At 41.1% G+C, this 22,259-nt stretch overlaps 1 long non-coding RNA gene across 1 annotated transcript; it reads left to right on the top strand.

Moving 5' to 3' along the window:
* The first annotated feature begins 2,531 nt into the window (after positions 1–2,531).
* On the top strand, positions 2,532–16,194 carry LOC106599348 (uncharacterized). Its single transcript, XR_014391868.1, has 6 exons — positions 2,532–2,614; positions 2,941–3,043; positions 5,647–5,797; positions 6,119–6,239; positions 12,948–13,103; positions 14,767–16,194. It is a non-coding gene; the product is annotated as an uncharacterized LOC106599348 (long non-coding RNA).
* Positions 16,195–22,259: the final 6,065 nt, after the last annotated feature.

The raw sequence follows: 22,259 nt of genomic DNA, 5'->3' as shown, positions 1-22,259 counted from the left end.
CTTCACAGTTGAGATGGTGTTCTTTGGCTTGCAAGCCTCCCCCTTTTTCTTCCAAACATAAGGTTGGTCATTATGGCCAAGCAGTTCTATTTTTGTTTCATCAGACCAGAGGACATTTCTCAAAAAAGTACGATCTTTTTCCCAATGTGCTGTTGCAAACCGTATTCTGGCTTTTTTTTATGGCGGTTTCGGAGCAGTGGCTTCTTCCTTGCTGAGCGGCCATTCAGGTTATGTCGATATGAACGTACTTTTCGCACCAAAGTATGTTCATCTCTAGGAGACGGAACGCTCTCCTTCCTGAGCGATATGATGGCTGCCCGGTCCCATGGTGTTTAATTGCGTACTATTGTTTGTACAGACGAACGTGGTACCTTCAGGTCTTTGGATATCGCTCCCAAGGATGAACCAGACTTGTGGAGGTCCGCAATTTTTTTTCTGAGGTCTTGGCTGAATTCTTTTGATTTTCCCATGATGTCAAGCAAAGAGGCACTGAGTTTGAAGGTAGGCCTTGAAATACATCCACAGGTACACCTCCAATTTACTGAAATGATGTCAATTAACCTGTCAGAAGCTTCTAAAGCCATGACATCATTATCTGGAATTTTACAAGCTGTTTAAAGGCACAGTCAATTTAGTGTATGTAAACTTCTGACCCACTGGAATTGTGAAATATAAGTGAAATAATCTGTCTGTAAACAATTGTTGGAAAAATTACTTGTCATTCACAAAGTAGATGTCCTAACCGACTTGCCAAAACTAAAGTTTTTTAACAAGGAATTTGTAGAGTGGTATAAAAACGAGTTTTAATGAGTCAAACCTAAGTGTATTTAAACTTCCGACTTCAACTGTATGCATTTATATGTGTATGTATATATTTTTACATTTTACATTTTAGTCATTTAGCAGACGCTCTTATCCAGAGCGACTTACAGTAGTGAATGCATACATTTCATTTTCATACAATTATTATTATTTTTTTTTCTTCTTCTTCGTACTTGGCCCCCCGTGGGAATCGAACCCACAACCCTGGCGTTGCAAACACCATGCTCTACCAACTGAGCTACGGGGAAGGCTATATATATTTGCAAAAACAATTACAGTGGATTGGAAGTGATGCAGACAATTTAAATGATGGAAGCTACAATATATCTTCCCCCTTAAAGATAAAAAATAATATTTAAAAAGGGGTCCGAATATTAATTAATAATTCATTATTTGGTATTGTGTGTAGATTGCTGAGGATATTTTTTATTTAATTCATTTTAGAATAATGCTGTAATGTAACAAAATGTGGAAAAAGTCAAAGAGTTTGAATAGTTTCCAAAGGCACTGTATGTTAATTTCAAAATAACTCCATATAGCCTGCATAATTGGGCAACCATTTGGATCAGTTATGCTGTTTTTCTCGTCAGTTTTGCCTATAATGTCCAGGCACATTAGCAGGACAGTAAAGTTGCCACATCTATGTTACACAGAAATGAATTAGTCAAGTAATTGTAATTAAATGTTATATTCTAGTGTTATTTAATGAATTAAAACCAACTATTGAAAACCTTTTGCTCCTGAATCTCATTTTAAAGACTGCTTGGATTTCAAATCTTGCATTATTCAAATAATATTCAGTACAATTGTACATACTGGATTGTACGGTAAAGGAACAACAAAGAAATAAATCAAATTAATGTGCAGGTGAGTTTAAAAGAAGATCTTTACATCAAATCTCCTCAGTGAGGATATTAATGGTGACATGTGCAACACCATCCCCCCATATTTTATATATTAAAATAAGACAACTAAACTCAGATTTTAAGTATTATTTTCTGAATAATTTCGAAATAAAACTGATTAAATGGATTTTAACTATCACGTTTATTCCCGCTCCGGCAGTCGACGTCGCCCGTGTACTAACCACCGGTCCTGGCAACCCATCATTATGCGCACCTCGCAACCATTATTACGCACACCTGCACCCCATCATCAGTCACACCTGGACTTCATTACTACCTTGATTACTTACCGTTTATCTAGCACTCTGTTCTGTCAGTCATCAGGTAGTATTGTTTATGTTTCCTTGTTAGACGATTGTTGTGGTTTGTATTAGTTCCCTGTTTGTTATCATTAAACTCACACTGCACTTGTTATCTGACTCCCTGCGTCTACATTACATTAACACACTTGTGTGAAACCCTATGCCATAATCTTCTTCAGAGCACTCGTTTGAGTGTGCCAGAGCGCAGAATAACTGATGATTTTACGAATGTCAGCAAAAACGAATAATAATAATTGTTGCCAACAGCACAGTTACAGTCCGTCCCCACCCAGTTCACTCCAGAATAATTCTTTACAGTGTAATTACATCTCCATTGCTCTAGACCAGGGGTGGGCAACTCCAGTCCTCAAGGGTTTGATTGGTGTCGCACATTTTCTCCATCCCTAGCAAACATAGCTGATTAATCAAATGTCATTCTAAACTGAAGATCATGATTAGGTGATTATTGGAGTCAGGTGTGTTAGCTGGAGCTGGGGCAAAGCTGTGATACCAATCAGGCCCTGGAGTATTGGGTGCCCTGGGTATTGGCCACTTTCTCTCTCTTTGATGGTTATACATATCTGGGTCTGTAAATATTGTACATCATTGTTATTATTTTTTCATTAATCTTTTTGGCAGTTTTGGGTGGGGTTAGGCTGCTCTAGGGTTTGATCACTATATCCTTTGGTCTTGACTCAGAGTTGCAGGATCATGATGAAAAGTGGAAAATATTTTGGCTTGATAGCTAGCTGTTTGGATTCAAATAATCTGTTTGGAAGTATTACACCAAGGACTGCATGCTGTGTCCAGAGGTAGCAGAGGAAGTTCAGGACTATTCAGGGAATGCTCCTAACAACTGCTAAGATGTGTTGGCTTTTCACACTCTTTACAACAGCCATGTCATCACCCAGGTGGATGCTATATTCCTGGCAATGGAGGGAAAGTACCAGAGAAGCGGCTCCGATGGAGTGACTGACCATTCAGAGAAGCAGGTGCGCTGTTGAAGAGCTCCTGGTATGTTTTTTCAAACTGTCTATTCTGCTTGGCTGTCCCATCGATGCCCCCTCCACTGAACTTACACTGACTTTCCAGCTTAAACTTCCTGGACTTCATTACAAAACGACAGAGACTTTCAATCTCCATCATTTAAAACTTTTTATGCACTTTGAGATTCTTTGAAAAGCTCTATACAAGTTCAAATGTAGTTATTATTATTATTATATCTGTAACCCAAATATGCCTAGTAGGTTAGGTATACTGTGTAACCTAGGGCCTACTATGTTATGTTTGTCCATTTTTTTGAGACATACATTTAAGAGGACCTCAATAGATAATAGTTGTCAAACTTGTTTGTGTCATCCTCGATGACTTTAAATGCATTATCCACATGTGTGTATTGCGTTTTAAACTATCTATCTAATTAGTTATCATACAGGAGAGGGAGCAGTCACACAAGACCCTGGTCCTGGAGCCTCCCATGTCGCCATGGCAGTGGCAACAGCTGGACACAGTGTCACATTATTTTCCAGACCATTCCACTCAAGTAAATGTTTCATAGCGTGTCACCATCGGTTCCATCTTACAAGTTTGTGTATCCAGTCAGTCAGTCAGTGGAGCTGTCATGACGCTGGTCTGTAATACTCTGGCTTTGGTTTTTCTGTTTGGATTGGGATGTTTTCTTCCATATCATGCATCTTGTTCCTTGGAATTAGAACGGACAGAGCGTTTTGTTGTTGTCCCATCACCAAAATTGAGATAGTAAAATAGTGGTGCCTTTGGGCAGTGCCGCAAGTGAAAAAGGTCTACAAACTGTTGAAAGAGAAAGAGAAAGAGAGGCGTGGGGTGGTGGGGGGGAATAAGGAGAGATAAAGAGGGGAGATAGTGAAATACTCTGTGGGGGTATCAGGGGGAGTCCAATGTGGAGTCAGAAAGGTGATAACATGTACCTCGCTGTTCCACCCTCTTGGCAATAACAATGTGTCAGGAAACTGCTTGGTTATTCATGCTGTCTGGTCCATCCCACATCTGAATACATGCAGGAGTGAAACATACATCACTTATCTTCCCCGTGAGATGTGGGGAGTATAGATAAGTGCTCACCTCACAGCTGGTCTTCAGAGATAAGGCCCGAAATCAAAACACATGAAAACTGTTTATTTAATTAGAACAGAAATCTGGGGTGAAATACATTTCGGGTATGCTATTTTGGTGATAGCCAGGTCAGAGGTGTTCATTATAGAGTTGTGTTCTTCTGAGTCATAGTAATTTTGTTAGAGGTTACAAACTATTTTAGAGCTAATTTAAAAGCATTCCTATTAACACCAGATGGGAGGCTGCTGTGCCATGAGTGGGTTAAGCTACTAAATCAACCATCTATCGTAAGCAATATGGCTCCACCTGGGATTAGTCACAGGCATTGTGAATCCTTTACATTTCCATCCTCTCCTATCTCTGTCAGTCTACCTGTTGAAATCCAACCCCAGAGGCCTGTCCATTTCTTCAAACCAGCTGGCTATCTGCTGTAACTGAGAGACCTGCTGCCGGTCTCAACACATTTGCATCACACACCTTCCCTCTCCCCCTCTTCCCCCTCTTTCCTCTCAGCAGAGAGAGAAAGTCTCTAGAGGGTTGGTTTCCTGGCCTCCCATGTCGCCATGGCAAGCTGTTGTCCTGTGGCCCTCATCATATCAAATATCCTGTCACTGTTTCTCATTCTATATTCACCTCATTACCTTACATAAGTCCTTATGTTTGCAGTAATTAATAATTTGTGAGATATTTGATGGCGTGCATTCTCATTATATATTTGCTCTATATTCATGAGCATAAATGTGCATGAAGGAAAATAGTGTTCACATTTTCAATATTTATCTTATGTTTCCATAATATATTTTAATGTTAAATGATGTGGTATAACTCATCTCAAACCACATCTTTAGATATGTTTCTTGTTATTGTTTTATGAAATCAGATGTTAGTGATAGGGTGAAATATTCACCCGCATCCAACATAATACATTTCTAATGAATAAATCAAATACTCCCTATTTTCTGTACTACTCAATACTTATTGCCAGTGGCAGGCACTTATAAAGTGGCCCCTGCTATAAATCTGCTGTCATAAGAGCAATATAAATCAAATGCATTATTGCGCCTCAATGCCCAAGGCTCCAGCTCCCCTGGATTTTCTCATTCACTTCCCAGATGGATCTCTAGGAGAATTTTCACATTCCAAGATGATGAGAATGGACAGAACAAAGACTAGACGAGGACATTGGAATAAGAAAATAAGGTTCAACATCCGGCTGTTGATATCTCATGCGTGTGACCACCACTTGCTTATTGAGGTTATGACTTGTCCCTAAGCTTGTGTATGCTTTTGGAAGCACACACGAGTCATCTGTATACTAGCCAAACCATTTTTCTGTCTTCTGAATTCTGATGTAAAAGATTCAAGTTTCATAAAGGAAATGTAAATTACCCGTAAATGCCTAAAATATGACACTAGTAGAATATTGCAGCATAAAGACCCACTGTTTAATATGCTGTTTTCAGTCATCATGTTTTATTCTCAGTCATGAATATAACCAAATTAAATGTAACCTTGTCCATCAACAGGACTTGGGTGCAACAGGAAAGGAAGACCATGAAGCCAATGCCATTTGCAATGTGTTTCCCCTCCCCAGGTGACAGTTATGTGACTGTCTGCCCAACAACATCAAAAAGACCAAACGGTCAACCTTGCGCTGAAGAGCACTGGTCCTTTACTGTGAGTGTGTTGTTTTTAATTTTCTCAAATTATCATCTTAATTATAGCTATATTACTTTTAAAGCAATCTTTTGTCTTGTTGTGTCTCGGCCTTGACATTGCCCCGTCCCTCGTCATGTTAGCACGTGTTACACAGTTAAAGCCTGTGTGTTATTTGCCTTCTTTCCTCTCAGCCTGAATGTATCCTTAGGAACAGGATTTTAGTACCACCGCAGCGCCGCTTCGTTCCAGGCATCAGGGTGTAACCAACGGTGACCCCGGTGTACACTGCCCACATGGTGGCATTTCAGATAACTGAAAACGGTTTCACTTCTCCGCCAGGTAACAGCACAACTTCTGGGAAATAAAGTGTGGAGGCTTGATGAGCACACCGCTTGGTTCAGGGAAAGGCGAGGTCAAGATGAAGATAAGACTACCAGGGCAGGCACACAGCTCGCTGGAGGTAGGGAGAAATTGCTGGAGATTGAAGATAATGCCGCCGCTGTATTGGTGGTGGGGCGGACAGTCATACTCATCACTCACTTTTTCTGGTACAGTGTTGTGTGAACACAGTACTTGAAGTCTTGAGTTTCTATACAGTTCTATACTAAGGAAATGCAGTGTGTTACTAAGAATGTACTGATGTAAACTGAGTGCAGCGCAGTGTAGGTGTGTCTCTGTGTTAAAGGGTGACATTTGACAGGTTGTCTCGATATGGATGACAGCGTCATCTATTCCATCCCTCAGAGGGTGATTAGGACTGGCACAAACCCCTGGTCCCTCTGACAACCCTCAGACACCATATTTCATTTGAACATGACTGTCCCGGGTGATTTATACCTTGATAGGGGAAGATTGAAACGGCAAGATGTATGTTTCACATGATGATGGAAATGTGAACAATATCTTAGATGAATTGTATTCTAGCAAATGCTTGGTTTGGCTTGCATGTTTTTTTTGTCATTACTCAATATCTGAGCATCACATTATGTCAGAAAAGTTCTACCATAATACCTCTGCCGTGTAGCCAAAAGTAAAAACAGTATGAGTCAATATGTTCTCAAGACCTACAGTACCAGTCAAAAGTTTGGACACACCTACTCATTCAAGGTTTTTTCTTTATTTTTTACTATTTTCTACATTGTAGAAAAATAGTGAAGACATCAGAACTATGAAATAACCCTTATGGAATCATGTAGTAACTAAAAAAGTGTTAAATAAATGAAAATATATTTGATGACAGCTTTACACACTCTTGGCATTCGCTCAACCAGCTTCACCTGGAACGCTTTTCCAATAGTCTTGAAAGATTTCCCACATATACTGAGCACTTGTTGGCTTCTTTTCCATCACTCTGCGGTCCAACTCATTCCAAACCATCTCATTTGGGTTGAGGTCGGGTGACTGTGGAGGCCAGGTCATCTGATGCAGCACTCCATCACTCTCCTTCTTGGTCAAATAGCCCTTACACAACCTGGAGGTGTATTGGGTAATTGAAAAACAAATGATATTCCCACTAAGCACAAACCAGATGGGATAGCATATAGCTGCAGAATGCTGTGGTAGCCATGCTGGTTAAGTGTGCCTTGAATTCTAAATAAATCACAGTGTCACCAGCAAAGCACCCCTACACATCACACCTCCTCCTCCATGCTTCACAGTGGGAAACACACATGTGGAGATCATCTGCTTACCTACTCTGAGTCTCACAAAGACACGGCGGTTGGAACCAAAAAATCGCAAATTTGGACTCATTACACCAAAGGAGAGATTTCCACCGGACTAATGTCCATTGCTCGTGTTTCTTGGCCCAAGCAAGTCTCTTCTTCTTATTGGTGTCCTTTAGTAGTGGTTTCTTGGCAGAAATTAGACCATGAAGGCCTGATTCACGTAGTCTCCACTGAACAGTTGATGTTGAGATGTGTCTGTTACTTGAACTCTGTGAAACATTTATCTGGGTCTTCCTTTCCTGTGACGGTCCTCATGAGAGCCAGTTTCATCATAGCGCTTGATGGTATTTGCGACTGCACTTGAAGAAACTTGCAAAGTTGTTGAATTTCTTTGGATTGACTGACCTTCATGTTTTAAAGTAATGATGGACTGTCATTTCTATTTGCTTATTTGAGCTGTTCTTGCCATAATATGGACTTGGTCTTTTACCAAATAGGGCAATCTTCTGTATACCACCCCTACCTTGTCACATGACAACTGATTGGCTCAAACACCTTAAGAAGGAAAGAAATTCCACAAATTAACTTTTCACAATGCACAACTGTTAATTGAAATGCAAACCAGGTGACTAACTCATGAAGCTGGTTGAGAAAATACAAAGAATGTGCAAAGCCCTCATCAAGGCAAATGGTGGCTACTTTGAAGAATCTCAAATATGAAATATATTTTGACTTGTTTAATTATTTTTTAGTTCCTACGTGATTCCATGTGTTATTTCATAGTTTTGATGTCTTCAATATTTTTCTACAATGTAGAAAATAGTAAAAATGACAAAACCCTGCAATTGGTAGGTGTGTCTAAACTTTTGACTGGAACTGTATATTGGAGACTTATGCTCGGAAATACTTTCGCTTAGAACTAAAACACATCCAGTTCTATTATTTTTTCAGTCCTAGTCAGCTGATGACTTCAGACATACAATGTTTTATTTAGAAGACTCACAATTCTGTTCCTCAAAACCATCAACCATTTCCTCATAGTGTGGAGAGAAATATAAAATTGGGGGGATTACAGTATGTTTTTAGAGTTAATCCACACCCATGTGCAATACCATTTCCTGGCACCAAACTCATGTCTGGCCTTTAAGGCTATCCCATAAAAGGGTTGTGTTTAGGCAGTGCTGTGCCCAGCGGGATTAGGGTAAGTGACAAAGTACTTGTGTAATTACTCATAGGATACTAGGTGATTATTAATGATGGTGGCTGGTGGGAAAATCTACTGTGAAGCCCAAATGGAAACAACGGGAATGGGGTAACAGGGAACTCTGAAACCATATCTCTGTGATCAACTAGATTCTATAATCCCTGTAGCAAGTAAAACAATGGTTTAAAAGCTTTTTCATCAAACTTAAACAATCCATCCAGTCTGTGAGTGCTGTGTAAGATCGGAGTAATGACATCACTCTGTCAAACTCGGTGAATGTATTTTTGCTGGAAGGGTTTTTATAGGTTTAATTTTCACCTAATGTGTACAGTGTGGGCCTCACTTTTAACAGAAAACATGTGCAATGTAGACCTACACTGATAGTGAGAGTAACCCTAGATAATAATTTTAAAAAGACAACTCAAAATACATTAAATGTACAGAGTGTCATGTTCAGAAATGTTTTTCTACTATTATAACGTTATGCATTTTATTTTACGTTTATTTCCATGCTAAAAGTATACTTACATAATAGTCTTATTAAAAACAAAAAACAATGTTTTCAGTGACAAGTAGGCATTGGTCTGAAGACAAAAAAAAGAAAGGAATGCAGAACTGCATACAAAAAAGAACCACAATGCATACTTCACCAATGCTCTTCCAAGGTTTTCCAGCACACAGCTTTGACCTACTACAGTAGCTATGTTGGTCTCAAACCTTCTCAAAACAGACTAATTCATACTCTTACATGCTGACAACACCGCTGACGTCACGTGTGTGCGCGTTGCAAAATAAATGTACACATGTTATTCAGTCATTGCACCCACACTGCTCACGCGTGTCAACGAGCGTCTGCGTAGCCAGGCGCTAATATAGAACTTGGTTTTCTATTTGTGATGCTTGACGCACAGAAACTCCCGCCTCTCCCATCTACTCATTGGTTTTTAGGAGCGTGAACTGAGGTCCACACTCCAGTCCAGTTGGTGGCGGTAATGCACCTTAAAGTTGGTTGCCAACCGCCATATCAAGTCTAGAAGTCCCGCCTCCCATCAGTTCATTGGTTCTCACAATGAACATACTTCCCGTACTTCCTGTAAACAAAAGTCAACATGGGTGCTTGAAAGATGGATGAGGAGAGATGTATCGTGGCAGTAGAGAAGTACTCACTTTCATATGATGCGTCTTCAAAATTCTACATGGATCCAACTAAAAAAAGATGCGATCTAGGGAGCGATTGCAAAGACCATGCACATTTCATGTAAAGTATAACAACCCAATGTTCATCCCTCGTTATAAAACAAACTAGCTAGCTGACTGTGAATGGCATGTGTGCTGTAGTGCTTTGTCTTTACAGAAATCCTCTGAAGCCAACAGTCGTGAGAAAATTACTAGTATTTCCATTTTTTTTGGTTCATTGTTGAAAAAGGGGTGGAATTGTACAATGAATACACAAAACAAATGAAGATGTTGTCAAAGTTGAGCTTACTGTCCCATGTTGTAAATCAGGTAGAAGGATTTTTTTTAACCACACACACACACAGCCACAGCCACAACCATTCTGTCCTGGAAACCCAATTCTGCCTGCCACAGATGTGAAATACTTTAGACTGCCTCCTGACCTACTCTGTTGGCCTGGATGGCTATGCTTCTCATACCTTGCCTCATCCCTGCCCCACTCTGCTGTAGCCACATCACATCACAAGGCAGCAGCTACTCTTCCTGGGGTCCAGCAAAATTAAGGCAATTTATACAATTTTAAAACATTACAATACATTCACAGATTTCACAACACAGTGTGTGTTGAGAAAGATTTATTTCTTGTAGCTGATGTTGTGCCCGGCTTATGTTTTCATCAGGTAGGGCTTTAGCGGGAAGGCAGCGTCCTCCACCATTGTGTATGGTATCTTTCCCAAATCTTCACCCACAGGCAGAAGGGCATCTGCAGGGTTTTTGATGCCATTGCCCTTCCAAGTGGGGAGTTGGCATTTAAACTCAGCAAAAAAAGAAACGTCCCTTTTTCAGGACCCTATCTGTCAAAGATAATTTGTAAAAATCCAAATAACTTCACAGACCTTCATTGTAAAGGGTTTAACCACTGTTTCCCATGCGTGTTTAACCTGTTATGGCTAGGGGGCAGTATTTTCACGGCTGGATAAAAAAACGTACCCGATTTTAATCTGATTATTACTCCTGCCCAGAAACTAGAATATGCATATAATTATTAGCTTTGGATAGAAAACACTCAAGTTTCTAAAACTGTTTGAATGGTGTCTGTGAGTATAACAGAACTCATTTGGCAGGCCAAAACCTGAGAAGATTCTGTACTGAAAGTAACCTGTCTGACCATTTCTTGGCCTTCTTTGTCATCTCTATCCATTACAAAGGATCTCTGCTCTTACGTGACACTTCCTACGGCTTCCATGGGCGCTCAGAGCCCGGGAAAAAGCTGAATGACGTAATTCAAAGCCCTGGCTGAAACACACGAGCGCTTTTGCTAAGTGGTCTATCAGAGGACAAAGGGCTTAGGCGCGTGCACTGGCCGCCCCCGTCTTTCTCTTTTTCCCTCTATTTACCGAAAAGCCGATTCCCGGTCGGAATATTATCACTTTTTTTACGAGATAAATTGCATAAAAATTGATTTTAAACAGCGGTTGACATGCTTCGAAGTACGGTAATGGAATATTTAGAATTTTTTTGTCACGAAATGCGTCATGCGCGCGACCCTGATTTACCATTTCGGATAGTGTCTAGAACGCACGAACAAAACGCCGCTATTTGGATATAACGATGGATTATTTGGGACCAAACCAACATTTGTTATTGAAGTAGAAGTCCTGGGAGTGCATTCTGACGAAGAACAGGAAAGGTAATAACATTTTTCTTATAGTAAATCTGATTTTGGTGAAGGCTAAACTTGCCGGGTGTCTAAATAGCTAGCCCGTGATGGCTGTTCTATGTACTTAGAATATTGGAAAATGTGCTTTCACCAAAAAGCTATTTTAAAATCGGACATATCGAGTGCATAGAGGAGTTCTGTATCTATAATTCTTAAAATAATTGTTATGCTTTTTGTGAACGTTTATCGTGAGTAATTTAGTAAATTGTTAGTAAATTCCCTGGAAGTTTGCTAGTTCTGAACGTCACATGCTAATGTAAAAAGCTGGTTTTTGATATAAATATGAACTTGATTGAACAAAACATGCATGTATTGTATAACATAATGTCCTAGGGTTGTCATCTGATGAAGATCAAAGGTTAGTGCTGCATTTAGCTGTCTTCTGGGTTTTTGTGACATTATATGCTAGCTTGAAAAATGGGTGTCTGATTATTTCTGGCTGAGTACTCTGCTGACATAATCTAATGTTTTGCTTTCGCTGTAAAGCCTTTTTGAAATCGGACAGTGTGGTTAGATTAACGAGAGTCTTGTATTTAAAATGCTGTAAAATAGTCATATCCCATTGAGCACGTCTGGGACCTGTTTGATCGGAGGGTGAGGGCCAGGGCCATTCCCCCAGAAATGTCTGGGAACTTGCAGGTGCCTTGGTGGAAGAGTGGGGTAACATCTCACAGCAAGAACTGGCAAATCTGGTGCAGTCCATGAGGAGATGCACTGCAGTACTTAATGCAGCTGGTGGCCACACCAGATACTGACTGTTACTTTTGATTCTGACCCCCTCCCCACCCACCCCCCCTTTGTTCAGGGACACATTATTCCATTTCTGTTAGTCACATGTCTGTGGAATTTGTTCAGTTTTTGTCTCAGTTGTTGAATCTTATGTAAATACAAATATTTGTACATGTTAATTTTGCTGTAAATAAAACGCAGTTGACAGTGAGAGGATGTTTTTTAATTTTTTTATTTACTCTGCCGTCTCTGTTTCTCCCAAAATCCCCCACCTCAATAGCTGTGAAGTGGTATTTAGCATCCACAAGGGCGAGTAGCACCACGGAGAAGGTTCCTTTATAATAAAAAAAAACCGTCTTCCTGAGTTTGGTGGTTTGGTGATCATAATATTTTCCATCAACCAATCCCAAACAATTGGGAAAGTCCCATTTTTCATTACACTCTTGAGAAGTTTGTCTCCAGGTTTCGTCAGTGGGTCGTGGCAGATGGGTCGCTATGGTCCTCCTCTCTATGGCCTCACAGGTCTACATAATGCACTGCAATACTGTCTCGAATCCAAGACGGTAGGTCAAGGTCAGACTGCAAATAAAGTCTCCAGATGCCAAGTACCTGTAATGACAAAATAAATGTCTTGTTATTGGTTAACAATCAATTATATTTTATTCTTCACAGATATAGAATTTTGCAAAACCAGATGGAAGTCCCTCCGTGACACTTTTTTTAAGGCACCTACAGAAGGCCCAACCCAGCGGTTCTGGGGGAACCAATCAGAAAGAATGGAAATACATATATTATATCATTCTTGATACCTTACATCCAGCCAACAAGGTAAGTTATAATATACACTGCTCAAAAAAATAAAGGGAACACTAAAAATAACACATCCTAGATCTGAATGAATGAAATAATCTTATTAAATACTTTTTTCTTTACATAGTTGAATGTGCTGACAACAAAATCACAAAAATAATCAATGGAAATCCAATTTATCAACCCATGGAGGTCTGGATTTGGAGTCATACTCAAAATTAAAGTGGAAAACCACACTACAGGCTGATCCAACTTTGATGTAATGTCCATAAAACAAGTCAAAATGAGGCTCAGTAGTGTCTGTGGCCTCCACGTGCCTGTATGACCTCCCTACAACGCCTGGGCTTGCTCCTGATGAGGTGGCGGATGGTCTCCCAGACCTGGACTAAAGCATCCGCCAACTCCTGGACAGTCTGTGGTGCAACGTGGCGTTGGTGGATGGAGCGAGACATGATGTCCCAGATGTGGTCAATTGGATTCAGGCCAGTCCATAGCATCAATGCCTTCCTCTTGCAGGAACTGCTGACACACTCCAGCCACATGAGGTCTAGCATTGTCTTGCATTAGGAGGAACCCAGGGCCAACCGCACCAGCATATGGTCTCACAAGGGGTCTGAGGATCTCATCTCGGTACCTAATGGCAGTCAGGCTACCTCTGGTGAACACATGGAGGCCCCCCAAATAAATGCCATCCCACACCATGACTGACCCACCTCCAAACCGGTCATGCTGGAGGATGTTGCAGGCAGCAGAACGTTCTCCACGGCGTCTCCAGACTCTGTCACGTGCTCAGTGTGAACTTGCTTTCATCTGTGAAGAGCACAGGGCGCCAGTGGCGAATTTGCCAATCTTGGTGTTCTCTGGCAAATGCCAAACGTCCTGCACGGTGTTGGGCTGTAAGCACAACCCCCACCTGTGGACGTCGGGCCCTCATACCACCCTCATGGAGTCTGTTTCTGACCGTTTGAGCAGACACATGCACATTTGTGGCCTGCTGGAGGTCATTTTGCAGGGCTCTGGCAGTGCTCCTCCTGCTCCTCCTTGCACAAAGGCGGAGGTAGCGGTCCTGCTGCTGGGTTGTTGCCCTCCTACGGCCTCCTCCACGTCTCCTGATGTACTGGCCTGTCTCCTGGTAGCGCCTCCATGCTCTGGACACTACGCTGACAGACACAGCAAACCTTCTTGCCACATCTCGCATTGATGTGCCATCCTGGATGAGCTGCACTACCTGAGCCACTTGTGTGGGTTGTAGACTCCGTCTCATGCTACCACTAGAGTGAAAGCACCGCCAGCATTCAAAAGTGACCAAAACATCAGCCAGGAAGCATAGGAACTGAGAAGTGGTCTGTGGTCACCACCTGCAGAACCACTCCTTTATTGGGGGTGTCTTGCTAATTGCCTATAATTTCCACCTGTTGTCTATTCCATTTGCACAACAGCATGTGAAATTTGTCAATCAGTGTTGCTTCCTAAGTGAACAGTTTGATTTCACAGAAGTGTGATTGACTTGGAGTTACATTGTGTTGTTTAAGTGTTCCCTTTATTTTTTTGAGCAGTGTACATTTGAATTGATTGCACAGAATTCTGAATCTCAAGGTCTTGTATTATTGTAGTCTCTACTTGATTGGTTCATTTCAGCTGGTATCCCATTTCTGAATTAGTGATGTTGAACTATTTTCAGCTCAAGAGGCAACCTCAGCCTTGAAAATGCTGATTCGCCTCAGCCACAACCTGTGGAGATGGATGACACTGAGGACAACGTGGGTTCCCCGAGCCATGACCCTGTGCTTCAGATGCCTGAACATCAGTCAAGACCAACCACTACAGACACGGCTCAAGACTGGCATCCAAGAAAAAGAAAACAGAAGGTCAACCATCAAGATGTGGATGAAGAGCTGCTTGCATTTGTCAGGAAGCCAATCCCTTCTGCTGCTACCTCAGATGATGTGGATGAGGTATTTGTGCACAGCCTTGTGTCAGGAAGAAACAAGGGCACTCTGAAAATGCAACTACTATCATTGATTGTAAACTAGGATGACCAGCATGCAACACCTCTGCCACCACTTCCACCACCACAATGGCTCTTTGATGCTCTGCATGGAAGAGTTGGACTGCAGCCTATGATGTACGGCCAGCCCAGGCATCAATACTCCTACTCACCAGGATCTATCTAACACATAACTAGGATGACCAGCAGGCAACACCACTGCCACCACCACGGCCTGCAAGTACTCCGCACGGAAAAGGTGGACTGCAGCCAATCATGTACGATGAGCCCAGTGATCAATACTCACCAGAACTTAGGTCTCCAACACATAGCTGGGATGACAGCTTCAGTACATTTTCTTAAGAGAGCTGGGTCCAAGAATCCCAGTCACATTGATAATCCCCTCCTAAAAAGACACATCCCATGTTCTGTTTTAGAGTTTTAAAAAGGGAAAGGTTTATGTATGCACTATTTGCACTTCTTTGTTGTTGCAGTTATATTTGCATTGCACCTTGTATTTAACATTTTTTTAATCATTTTTTGCTATTCAGTGAATATTGTAATTGGGAAGGATATGCCATTTTTTGTTTACATGCCTTGCTGTGGCTGTTCATCTCACCTACAACAGGTGCACCATGCCTTGTTGTGACTGTTAATGTCACCTTGAATAGTTATAAGTAAAATGCTAAACAAAGAACAGTGTGTCTTACTTACCTCGAGTATAATGAAAAGACACTATAGCACCTGGTGATCTTGCTGCTCCCTAAATGTAATGGAACATAGGCCTACATCTGTGGAGCATCATGATCACCAGTGTGCTGGAGTTTTTTTACACTATAGTATACTGCTCTTCTCCATGCACCTTCTTACACAATACACCCTTTTCCAATAACTTACCTTAGAGTGACAGCTAGTTTTTGCTTTGGCTCTATTGGGGTCCTGTAGTTGGTCGTCGGCTTGGTGAGGTCTGGGCCAACAAAAGACTCCATCTCTTCTGCACTCATCCGGATGTATCAGTGATGTCAGGCATGGTCCAAGAGCAGCTCCTGGACAAGGTGGTAGTATTGCCCATGCCCCCTTTTATGGGATGCACCCATAACTGCCTTCCCTGTCTGCGTTTCAATAATACAAAGGTGACCAACTTCTATCTTAGCAGGTGGCATCTGTTAATCCATGCTGTTATGAAAGCATACATAGTATTTTTTATTTTGTACTTGTTTGGATGAGTATAATATTACAGTTTCTTATTTCATGAGCTTTTATTCAGTAAATGCATTGCTTATATCGCATACCAGAGTGGTTTGGTTGTAAGGTGAAAGAGACTGGCTAATTAAAGTACTCAGCCTGTCATCATGTATACCATAGGCATATGGGAGGCTGTGATAGGAGAGTGCCGAGATGTGTGAAACTACAATTTGCATTTATTAAATTATACTCCTATCCTGGCAATAATATCACTATTGTACAATATGCAATCATGTACTTACCCATCTTACCACTCCTCAATTGCTGTGAAATCAGAAGAATCAGAAAATAATTCAGGCAAGAAAAGGCGCTAACAACATCATCCCGCCCCCAATGTAATATCATTGGTTCAGTTTTGATATTTCAGCCTGCGTGTCCTGATCACGTCTGGTGTGGGTGGACAAAATCAACATGCGCACGTGAGCGAGCGGTAAGGTCAGCATGTTAGAGGAGGTGATCCCACAATAATGTGATTTGTACTGCATACAAGGTCCTGTACTGTATTGCATTCTTCCCTCTCCACACTAAGACATTACCCCATTCCACTACCTTTTCAGGCTTTTGTTTATATTATATGAAAGCACGCAACACAATCAGGCTTGACTGAGTGAGCTGTTTGTCTTCTAGTAATGTGATGCCTGCTTGTATTTTCTGAAACCTTTATTTTAACAATAGATGTCATTGAAAACCGACAGAATGCACTCGCTGTTCCAAAATGTGATTGTTATGCAACAGGACAGTTAACATGTGCTGCCTGGGTCTCAGGAGGATATACAGTACCACTCAAAAGTTTGGACACACCTACTCATTCCAGGGTTTCTTTATTTTCACTATTTTCTACATCGTAGAAGAATATTGATGACATCAAAACTTCAAAGTAGCCACAGTTTGCCTTGATGACAGCTTTGCACACTCTTGGCATTCTCTTAACCAGCTTCACCTAGAATGCTTTTCCAAACAGTCTTGAAGGAGTTACCACAAATGCTGAGCACTTGATTGCTGCTTTTCTTTCACTCTATGGTCCAACTCATCCCAAACCATCTCAATTGGGTTGAGGTTGGGTGATTGTGGAGGCCAGGTCATCTGATGCAGTACTCCATCACTCTCATTCTTGGTCAAATAGCCCTTACACAGCCTGGTGGTGTGTTGTGTCATTCTTCTGTTGAAAAACAAATGATAGTCCCACTAAGCGCAAACCAGATGGGATGGCGTATCGCTGCAGAATGCTGTGGTAGCCATGCTGGTTAGGTGTGCCTTGAATTCTAAGTAAATCACAGACAGTGTCACCAGCAAAGCACCCCAACACCATCACACCCCCTCCATGCTTCACAGTGGGAACCACACATGCGGAGAGCATCCGTTCACCTACACTGGGTATCACAAAGACACGGCGGTTGGAACCAAAATTCTCACATTTGGACTCATCAGACCAAAGGACAGATTTCCACCGTTGTAATGTCCATTGCTCGTATTTCTTGGACCAAGCAAGTCTCTTCTTATTATTAGTGTCCTTTAGTAGAGGTTTCTTTGCAGCAATTTGACCATGAAGGCCTGATTCAGCAGTCTCCTCTGAACAATTGATGTTGAGATATGTCTGTTACTTGAACTCTGAAGCATTTATTTGGGCTGCAATTTCTGAGGCTGGTAACTCCAATGAACTAATCCTCTGCAGCAGTGGTAACTCTGGGTCTTCCTTTCCTGTGGCGGTCCTCGTGAGAGCCAGTTTCATCATAGCGCTTGATGGTTTTTGCGACTGCACTTGAAGAAACTTTCAAAGTTTTGGAAATGTTCCATATTGACTGACCTTCATGTCTTAAAGTAATAATGGACTGTCATTTCTCTTTGCTTATTTGAGCTGTTCTTGCCATAATATGGACTTTGTCTTTTACCAAATAGGGCAATCTTCTGTATACCACCCCTCCATTGTCACAACACAACTGATTGGCTCAAACGCATAAAGAAGGAAGGAAATTCCACAAATTAACTTTAAAAAATGCACACCTGTTAATTGTAATGCATTCCAGGTGACTACCTCATGAAGCTGGTTGAGAGAATGCCAAGAGTGTGCAAAGCTGTCATCGAGGCAAAGGGTGGTTACTTTGAAGAATCTCAAATATAAAATATATTTTGATTAGACTTGTTTTACAATTTTTTGGTTACGACATGATTCCATATGTGTTATTCATAGTATTGATGTCTTCACCATTTTTCTACAATGTAGAAAATGGTAAAAATAAAGAAAACCCCTTGAATAAGTTGGTGTGCCCAAACTTTTGACTGGCATTCGGAAAGTGTTCCATTCTTGACTTTTTCCAAATGTTGTTATGTTAGACTTATTCTAAAACGGATTTAAAAAAAATATCCTCAGCAATCTACACACAATACCCCATAATGACAGTGAACAGTTTAAAAAAATTATTTTAACAGAAAATTTCTAATAAAAAACAGAAATAAATCTTTGCTATGAGACTCTAAATTAAGCTCAGGTGCATCCAGTTTCGATTGATCATCCTTGATGTTTCTACTACTTGATTGGAGTCCACCTGTGGTAAATTCAATTGACTGGACATGATTTGGAAAGGCAAACACACCTGTCTATTTTAGGTCCCACAGTTGACAGTGCATGTCAGATCAAAAACCAAGCCGTGAAGTCGAAGGAATTGTCTGTAAAGCTTCGAGACAGGATTGTGTCGAGGGACCGATATGGGGAAGAGCTGGCCGCCCGGCCTAACTCAGCAATCGGCGGGGAAGGGCCCTGGTCACGGAGGTGACCAAGAACCTGATGGTCACTCTGACAGAGCTGCAGAGTGCCTCTATGGAGATGGTAGAACCTTCCAGAAGGACAACCATCTCTGCAGCACTCCACCAATCAGGCCTTTATGGAAGAGTGGCCAGACGGAAGCCACTCCTCTGAAAAAGGCACATGACAGCCCGCTTGGAGTTTGCCAAAAGGCACCTAAAGGACTCTCGGACCATGAGAAAAAAGATTCTCTGGTCTGATGAAACAAAGATTGAAATATTTGTCCTGAATGCCAAGCGTCACGTCTCCAGGAAACCTGGCACCATCATTACAGTGAATTATGGTGATGGAAGCATCATGCTCTGGGGATGTTTTCCAGCGGCTGGGACCGGGAGACTCGTCGGGATCGAGGGAAAGATGAACGGAGCAAAGTACATTGAGATCCTTGATGAAAACCTGCTCCAGACCATTCAGAACCTCAGACTGGGGCGAGAGTTCACCTTACAACAGGACAATGACCCTAAAAACACAGCCAAGATAACGCAGGAGTGACTTCAGGACACGTCTCAATCTCCTTGAGTGGCCCAGCCAGAGCCCGGACTTGAACTCGATCGAACATCTCTGGAGAGTTGTGCAGCACCGCTCCCCATCCAACCTGACAGAGCTGGAGAGGATCTGCAGAGAATGTGAGAAACTCCTCAAATACAGGTGTGTCAAGCTTGTAGCGTGATACCCAAGAAGACTCAAGGCTGTAGTCGCTGCCAAAGGTGTTTCAACAAAGTACTGACTAAAGGATCTGAATACTTATGGAAATGTAATCAGTATTTTATTTTTTATAAATGTGCACCATTTTCTAAACCTGTATTTGCTGCATCATTATGGGGTATTGTGTGCTAATTCAGAATATGGCTGTAACATAACAAAATGTGGAACAAGTCATACTTTCTGAATGCACTGTATTTAACATAATTGACATTGGTTATTATGACCGTGGATGCATTTCAAAATTAGTCATGATACAAAATAGGGTTAAAAACCGATGTAAATGACAATTATTGGCTATCCAGCAAGCTAGCTATCTAAGTTTACTATCTAACAGTGCTGATAAGCAATAATACAACAATTTAACTGTTGTAAATCACTAAAACGGATAAGCTGGTCTTACTATAAAAATATATGCCTAGACATTGTTCTAGCTAGATACTGTCTGCCTACCTACAGTGGCTTGCGAAAGTATTCACCCCGGCTTCACATTTTTCATATTTTGTTGCCTTACAACCTGTAATTTAAAAAAAAAATGTGTGGGGTTTTTATCATTTGATTTACACAACATGCCTACCACTTATGAGATGCAAAATATTCTTATTGTGAAATAAGAAAAAAACTGAACTCGTGCTATTCAAAAACCCAAAGTAAATAGTTTGTAGAGCCACCTTTTGCAGCAATTACAGCTGCAAGTCTCTTGGGATATGTCTCTATAAGCTTGGTACATCTAGCCATTGGGATTCTTGCCCATTCTTCAAGGCAAAACTGCTCCAGCTACTTCAAGTTGGATGGGTTCCGCTGGTGTACAGCAATCCTTAAATCATACCACAGATTCTCAATTGGAAGGAGGTATGGGCTTTGACTAGGCCATTCCAAGACATTTAAATGTTTCCCCTAAACCACTCAAGTGTTGCTTTAGCAGTATGCTTAGGGTCATTGTCCTGCTAGAAGGTGAACAGGTGACGTCCCAGTCTCAAATCTCTGGAAGACAAACAGGTTTCCCTCAAGAATTTCCAAGTATTTAGCACCATCCATCATTCCTTCAATTCTGACCAGTTTTCCAGTCCTTGCCGATGGAAAAACATCCCCACAGATGATGCTGCCACCACCATGCTTCATGATTGTAATGCAACAAAATAGGGAACATGCCAAGATGGATGAATACTTTTGCAAGGCACTGTTCCTACCTAGGTACATTTGTACAGTCTGGTTGCTGTGTAAAGGTTGAGGGTTATGCCATATTTCTTTCTATTAGGCTAGATATTGTTCTAAATGTAATCTCTGTGCCTATGCATATTTATGCATGTTCAACTAGTCTACCCTAATGGTGTTATGCTGCCACAGTTCAAATGTCATTCAATCTGTGCAATGGCGTATAACTGTATACCTCTCGATGGATTGGACATTATGCTGGATTTCAAGCAGAAGATGACTCAAGAGGATCTGAATGGCAGTTTGATCATGACAACACTCCTCCCACAGTGTTCCCTGAACTTACTGTATGTTTCTTTTGAATTACAATTTCATCATGACCACCTCTCCCATCATCTGCTGATCACCAGGTCTCTTAGCTACAGATAATGTGATTTATCCAAAGATTTTTGGTATCCATTATTGGGAGTTACAGGATAGGTACTGTTTGGTGTAGCACAGAATTTTCAACCAACATAACATGTTGACCAGACCGCTCGTCCGGGTGCGCCATTGCGTGCATGTTGATTTTGTCCTCCCACACCAGACGTGATCAAGACACGCGGGTTGAAATATCAAAACAAACTCTGAATATTAATTTGGGGACAGGTCAAAAAGCAACCTGTTGGGGCTACAGGTTAGCAATGAACCCCGAGCCGGGATTGCTAACAAGGCTGGAAATTCAAAACATCAAAAATCTAATAATTTCAATTTCTCAAACAATCAACTATTTTACACAATTTAAATGATAAACATCTCCTTAATCTAACCACATTGTTCGATTTTCAAAGAGGCTTTACGGCAAAAGCATAAAGTTAGATTATGTTAGGACAGTACATAGCCACAAAAGTACAAACATCCATTTTCAATTCAAGGTCAGGCGTCACCAAAAGCAGAAACCAGCTTGAATTATGCACTAACTTTTGTCAATCTCCATCAGATGACACTCCTAGGACATTATGTTATACAATACATGCATTTTTTGTTCCATCAAGTTCATATTTATATCCAAAAACAGCATTTTACAGTAGCGTGAAATTCCGATTTTTTTCTTCTCTGAAATGCTTCCGGTGAACATAACAAAATTACTATTCGAAAACATTGGTAAATTATAATATTGTCATTCAAAGAATAATATATTATCATCTCGTAATTGCTACCGAATGGCCAGATCTCAAAATAACTTTACTGGGAAATCACATTTTGCAATAAACGGGGTGCTATGCTAAGAACAACAGGCTATGCT

Source organism: Salmo salar, chromosome 03 (assembly GCF_965601325.2).
Source record: "Salmo salar chromosome 03, fSalSal1, whole genome shotgun sequence".
NCBI classification, from domain to species: domain Eukaryota; kingdom Metazoa; phylum Chordata; class Actinopteri; order Salmoniformes; family Salmonidae; genus Salmo; species Salmo salar.
The sequence above is the reverse complement of the archived record's forward strand: the minus strand, read 5'-3'. Positions and strand labels throughout refer to the sequence as shown.